Below are 6,447 nucleotides of genomic sequence, written 5' to 3' on the forward strand. Positions count from 1 at the left end.
ACTCGTTGTCCGTCGGTGTGTCTGTGTGTCTGGTTTTCGCGCATGCGTGCGTGTGAGCGTGCGAGTGCTGGAGGGGACTGATATAGCTACGTTTCAGTGATTCGGATCCCCCCCCCCCCCCTCCTGATTGAGGATACAATCTGTCAGGCAGACAGACAGACAGACAGACACACACACACACACACACACACACGCAGACAGACACACAGACGGATAGACAGACAGAGACTACAGAGGTGGGCAAAGTTAGTGTGGCCACGGACATAAAAAAGTAAATAGCGACTCCTTTCAAAACTGACTGCGTTACAAAACAGTTGCGGTTAACTGGAGCAAAGGTTGGTTGTGATGGAAAGAAAGGGGTCACATAAAACAAAAAGAAACACGGGTGAGGCTTGTCTGTTTGGACACCGGATGACACACATGGAATACGTCAACTGTACGTGTCTGTTTAAACGCCTGGGTGGGACCGACTGTGTGTGTCTGCAGGTAAACAAAAAATCATTTTCGTTGTGAAACAGTTACCGACACATGCAGCTATCGGGAGGACGTCAGCCAGGCGTCAGCCAAAATTAACTTCAGGCTGAATGTTTCTCCGCCAATTTCAAGCGGTACAATTATCTTGAGGAAGAATAGCATGTCAAGATATTGCATGCAACCGAAGCAGATTTGTGATGTAATTCGATCGATTTTTACCCCAAATTAGATTTATTCGAAAACGCACCGAGCGGTTACGTCCCTTGAATAAGAAAAGAAATATTTTGCGTAGAAGCTAATTTCAAAGTCAACATACCATTTCTCATCACAAATTAGAATCCAAGGGGGGAATATTGGTCCAAAGTTCGATCAGCAGACTTTGGAGGGGAGGGGAATAGTCAGTATTAAGTTTGTGTGAGATAAACAAAGCCGGCTGACGTTCTCCCTATAGCTGCAAGCGTTACCGGCGCACAGCTACAAGTTATGAAATGTGTCTGTTTAGATGTTTTCAGTGATGAAAATTAGGAACTTTGTCTGTTTAAATACTATGTATGTTTTTGTTTTTTTTATTGTAAAGCGCTTAGAGAACGTAACGCGCTCTATAAATCTCCCATATTATTATCATTATTATTATTATTTAAGGACGATGTGTCTGCGAATTAAAAATCACATCGGTCATAAAGCAGTTTAAACTGAGTTAAAAACATGAGCATCCTTAAACAGACAAAACCCAGTTATCATCGATTCCAGGTTTTATTCTGTGTATGACGAAATATTATGCGCTGTACAATAAGGATAAAATCAACAACAACAGCAACAACAACAACAACAATATCAACAACAACAACGACAACAACAACGCTACTCCTCCTCCTACTAGGCCTACTACTCTACCACTACCACTACCACTACCCCCACTACCCCCACTACTACCACTACTACCACCACTACCACTACTACCACTACTACTACTACTACTACTACTACTACTACTACTACTACTACTACCGTAAACTACCTTGTAAGCGCCCTACCCCCTTATGCACGAATTTCGCTCGAAAGTAGGTGCCTTCGAGGTACTGTACCCTGTGCAGAATCTTTCCTTCATGAGAAATGGTGGTATTCGATCCCTCTGTTTGACAATGATAGAAGGATTTGTTTATGTGCAAACAAATTTATTAAAGTCTCTATGTTGCTTTATCTGTAACACAGACGCGTTCGTGTGAAACAGATGCAAATCCATTTACCGTATCTATAGAACGAGGAAACGCTTTCCTCATAAATATTTTTCACTAATGTCACATATAGTATCGCTTCCCACTCCATCCCTTTCCACACAACCGGATCAGTGTTTGATGGAAATCCGATGGACAAAACGGACATATCCAAACTGCTGATCCGAAGTCCTGGTTTGAAGGCGTGCGTGACGTCATGTGACGCAATTCACTATCCCTCGGACAGCTTTCCTGATATGAAGGCGTTTTTTGACGCACACGGATGAAGACCACCACCACCATGCAAGCAGCTTGTTCTAAACGCAAACGCGTTCTTGATATTTAGGAGTTGCACAGTCAATGACCACATGTCTGTGTAGTCTATGTGTATGTGTATGTGTCTGTCTGTCTGTCTGTCTGTCTGTCTGTCTGTCTGTCTGTCTGTCTGTCTGTCTGTCTGTCTGTCTGTCTGTCTGTCTGTCTGTCTGTCTGTCTGTCTGTCTGTCTGTCTGTCTATAGTATTTTGCATTGAACTCAAACGCGTTTTTCATATTCAGAAGTTGCACATGACGTGACTATTTGTGTATGCACGCATCTCTCAACCTGTCTGCCTGTCTGTGTAATCTTTTGTACGCCACAGCGTGAACGGTCATCCACATTTTATGGCCTGCTAAGTGACTTTTTAAACCTCACCTGGCCATAATGCGTCTCAGACAAAACCGCAAAACGTAAACAACACACGTCACGGAAAAACATGCAAATCATCACGATTAATTTAAGTCATCAATCATAAACAAAAAAACAAGTCGCGTAAAGCGAAAATACATTTAGTCAAGCCGTCGAACTCACAGAATGAAACTGAACGCAATGCAATTTTTCAGCAAGACCGTATTCACGACTTTCCGACCTTGACATTGAAGCTAGGGTCATGTGGGCGTTGGCATCATTGTCCAATCAGAAATAGTCAATGATCATCTCCTTAGTGTGTTCCGGTCCGGAACGCAAAACAGTTTGCGCGGAAAAAGAGAACGTGGTTTGACAACTAAAGGGCATTTTTGACCGGCTCGCACTACAGCATCGTTCAAATGTGGGAGAATGACACATCTGACAAATAGCCAGTGGTTACCAACATGAGAAACTGGGGATAGGAATCGTAATCCGTATGTAAGTTTGAAGCGGCCCTGACGCTGTTTGTACGTCAATCCGGAGAGAAGCTATCGTAGTTCCACTCCCAGTGTGCCGACTCTATGGCCCTCCCCCCGCCAAACTGCTACACCCGGTGGCAGGGAAAGCGGTTCGACTTAAGGTGACTGCAGGGCAAGTTCGATTTTGCAAGCTAAAAATAAATGTTCTACTACCTTATCAGTCTAGATCTGGAACTCATGAAACAGTACGATTCAAATCCCCATAAAGTGAGCTGGTGTTTTTCTAGATCTAAGCATCGACCGAATTCAATAGAAATGTTCCTTGCATGGCATAATTATTTCAATCTGTTATTAAGTTTGTTGAAAATCAAAGTATTCGTTTTTTGATTGTTCGCGTGTCTGGTTTTTGTTTAGTCGATTAGCTTACACGATGTGTGGCTTTTTATTTTGTAAGGGTGGTTTAGCATACATGTATAAAATGAGACCTAGACCACATACGCCATGAAAGTAGAGTTCCCCGTTCAATACCAAGATTGCCAGTATTAAATATTCAGAAAACTTTTGGATACATGGTGTTGCAGTGGTAGATTGTTTGCACGGGTATGTAGGTAGGTACGTGTACATCCGTGTGCTTTTGTGCAGGCATTTGTGAAGCAGGAACATGCAACATTTTGGACAAACATCAGGGTTGTGTGTGTGTGTGTGTGTGTGTGTGTGTGTGGGATAAAAACCAACTAAGCTTACATCCAGCACAAAAAGTTTCAGCTCTGACTTCACCAGTCAAAGACAAACGCATTGCTTTATTCAGCTTTCGACACATATATTCACTCGATCAGAATCGAACCCTCTTCAGGAATATTTTATTTCAGAAAAAATAACATATTGATTCAACACAACAAATGGTATTGTATATGCTATGAACGATGAAGACTAGCAACCGAGACAAGTTTCTTAGCCTTTTAGCCTCTTATGTTGCACACATGTCATTTTTTTTTATCTCCTGAAAACTGACCAGAAAGGTACAAACATCGATTCTGCAACTACCTCGTAAACTTCTTGATCGCTAATACACCAGAACTTGATACAGTATGCAACATTCAAAGGCTTGATTATCTGTTGCATTGAAACGACAGAAGGAACTAAAAGACCATATGTAACTGAGAGGAACCGATGTATTCAAGTTCAGAACGAAGCAGTTTCTGCCTCGGAGCCTGTATCTCATGCTATGGAGCCACTAGAAGAGACATGTATGGCGTAGTTTGACCCAACAGACAGAGAAGTCAAGGGGGGTAGTCTATCGACAGCAGTTGTATTGCTTGTTTGTATTTGATCTTACAAACCATTCTTATTAACTTGTATAAATAGTTTATCGCTTCAGTAAACACTCATCTATTTTGAAGATTACGTAATTTAAAAAAAAATCGCAATTCAATATTTCACGCAAATTTTACTAATCCGCAAACAATTTTGCATGAACAAGTGTTATGTTAAGGAGAGAGTACGAGTGCGTAGTTAGTCATATTTTGAGTGGAGTAGCAAAAATGCTTTAGCCTTGTACACATTATGTTATTGAACTGCTTAGCGGAGATTTCCAGATCAATTATACGGCGGTGAAAGACTGGTCTCTAGTACGGTCTATACATACAAAATATAAAAATAAACAAACAAACCAACACAAAAAAGGTTTGTGTTGCACGTAGGATTTAAGTATTTAATTGAATAGAAAAGGCAACATCGGAATAAAAACAAATCTCGTGGTTCTCTTGTCAAGGAGTATGCACAGAATATGAAAGAAGATTGTGGAGTAGGCTGCTTTCTATTCTACTGCTCTAAATTAGCAAGAGGCAAGCTATACAATGCTATTCACACCAGGATGCAAAGCATTTCTTTCTTTCTTTCTTTCTTTCTTTATTTGGTGTTTAACGTCGTTTTCAACCATTCAAGGTTATATCGCAACGGATGCAAAGCATTCAGTGCTAAAGCTCTCAAATCACAATAGTTACAAGACAAAACACACTTCTTGGGGCTACAAGAAATGTTAATAGCACACAATTGGGCACACTTTTGTAAACATTTTTTATTGCCTCCCTTGAATAAAACTTATTAAAAAAAATATTCTGAAAAAAAGTTATACTTAAAAGCAATGCTATCAAGAAATAGGTAGACAACCCGTGTAGATACCTTTATTCTTAAGACATTTTATTTTTGGAGGATGTCACCAAGCAATTTTACAGATTTAAAAAAAAAAAGCTTCAGATGATCTCCCTTGAACAAACACTTCTTGTTACAATTTGTTTTTACTATGTGTTAGTTTTAAAGGTATATAGTAGAAGAACAATGCTGCAAATTGACTTGGACGTATTTACAATTTAATTAAACAAAATGTTTCAAATTATCTAATAATGAAACTCTACATTAAAATTAAAGCAGATCTAGGGACTTGTGCACATGCACGAAAGTCGCACCCAACATAAAACATAAGAAACTATGATCTGCATCTCTTGTTATGATGATAATGGCTGGCACCTGTCGACCGACTTGCACGCCATAATTATATAGGTTTTACTATGCGCCCTGCATGTCAGTGGTCTTTCTCTGGGTGACTCGATTCTGAGGAAATAAAGAAAATGCATTTAGTGCAAGCAGTACATAATGACAACACAAATAATACAATTACTTAAAGTAGCTGCTGGTTTCAGAGTATTTAGCTAAAGGCCCACCCCAACTTGTTTGCCTCAATGTCGCAGATTTGGTCAGACTTTCACATTGAGTAAGACAAAAAATGGAACAATGTTTTGATTTAAAAAAAAATTATTATTCATTTTTGTCGTTTTTGGCCCCATTCACTGGGAATCTTACTCAAGGACAAGGATTTTTCTTATGAATATTTGTATGTGAAGCTTCCAAGCCCTAGCTTCAGAAACGTCCAAGAAACCCTCAATAATGGATTTTGTTGTGCCTAGTGATGGCTATCCAACGGAGCACTGGTAAATCCTTTCATTCTACTGATTGCTTGATTCTGTAATGACATTGTGGAGTTGGTAGTTATGTGAGTGTGTAGTGCCTGCTCTTCGTTGTTTAGTCGGGGGGAGGGGTGTATTGAATCATCTGATCATAAAGTAAGACTTCTCTGTGATGTGCAGAGATTTAGTCAGGTACACAAAATTGCTATGCTATCACGAAATTAGATGTTCTATCCTCTAGATGGGCTACACAACTACATCAGATTTCATGGTTGGGTTTTCGCAAGTCAGCAACATGTTTTGAAGTTCTCATTGGGTAATCACGGCTGACATCAAACACAGAAAAGGTGGGAAAAACATTAATCAAGGAACTCACCTTCCCTGCATTGTGATACTAGCCATGTGGGTCTGCCGAAGTAGCTCCTGCACATATTTAATCAAGTATTCATCTTATTAACATGTTATTGTTAGGATCACGGTAAATTAAAAATATAAAAATTATGATCAAAATTAAATTTTCGAAATCAATTTAAAAACACTTTCATCTTATTCCTTGTCGGTTCCTGATTCCAAAAACATATAGATATGATATGTTTGGATTGAAAACACGCTCAGAAAGTTAAAACGAAGAGAGGTACAGAAAAGCGTGCT

At 39.7% G+C, this 6,447-nt stretch overlaps 1 long non-coding RNA gene across 1 annotated transcript; it reads right to left on the reverse strand.

Moving 5' to 3' along the window:
• Positions 1 to 3,678: 3,678 nt before the first annotated feature.
• LOC138963577 (uncharacterized) lies at positions 3,679 to 6,223 on the reverse strand. Its single transcript, XR_011454870.1, has 2 exons — positions 6,173 to 6,223; positions 3,679 to 5,443 (listed from the first exon to the last, which is right to left on the reverse strand). It is a non-coding gene; the product is annotated as an uncharacterized lncRNA (long non-coding RNA).
• Positions 6,224 to 6,447: the final 224 nt, after the last annotated feature.

Source organism: Littorina saxatilis, linkage group LG4 (assembly GCF_037325665.1).
Source record: "Littorina saxatilis isolate snail1 linkage group LG4, US_GU_Lsax_2.0, whole genome shotgun sequence".
NCBI lineage: Eukaryota > Metazoa > Mollusca > Gastropoda > Littorinimorpha > Littorinidae > Littorina > Littorina saxatilis.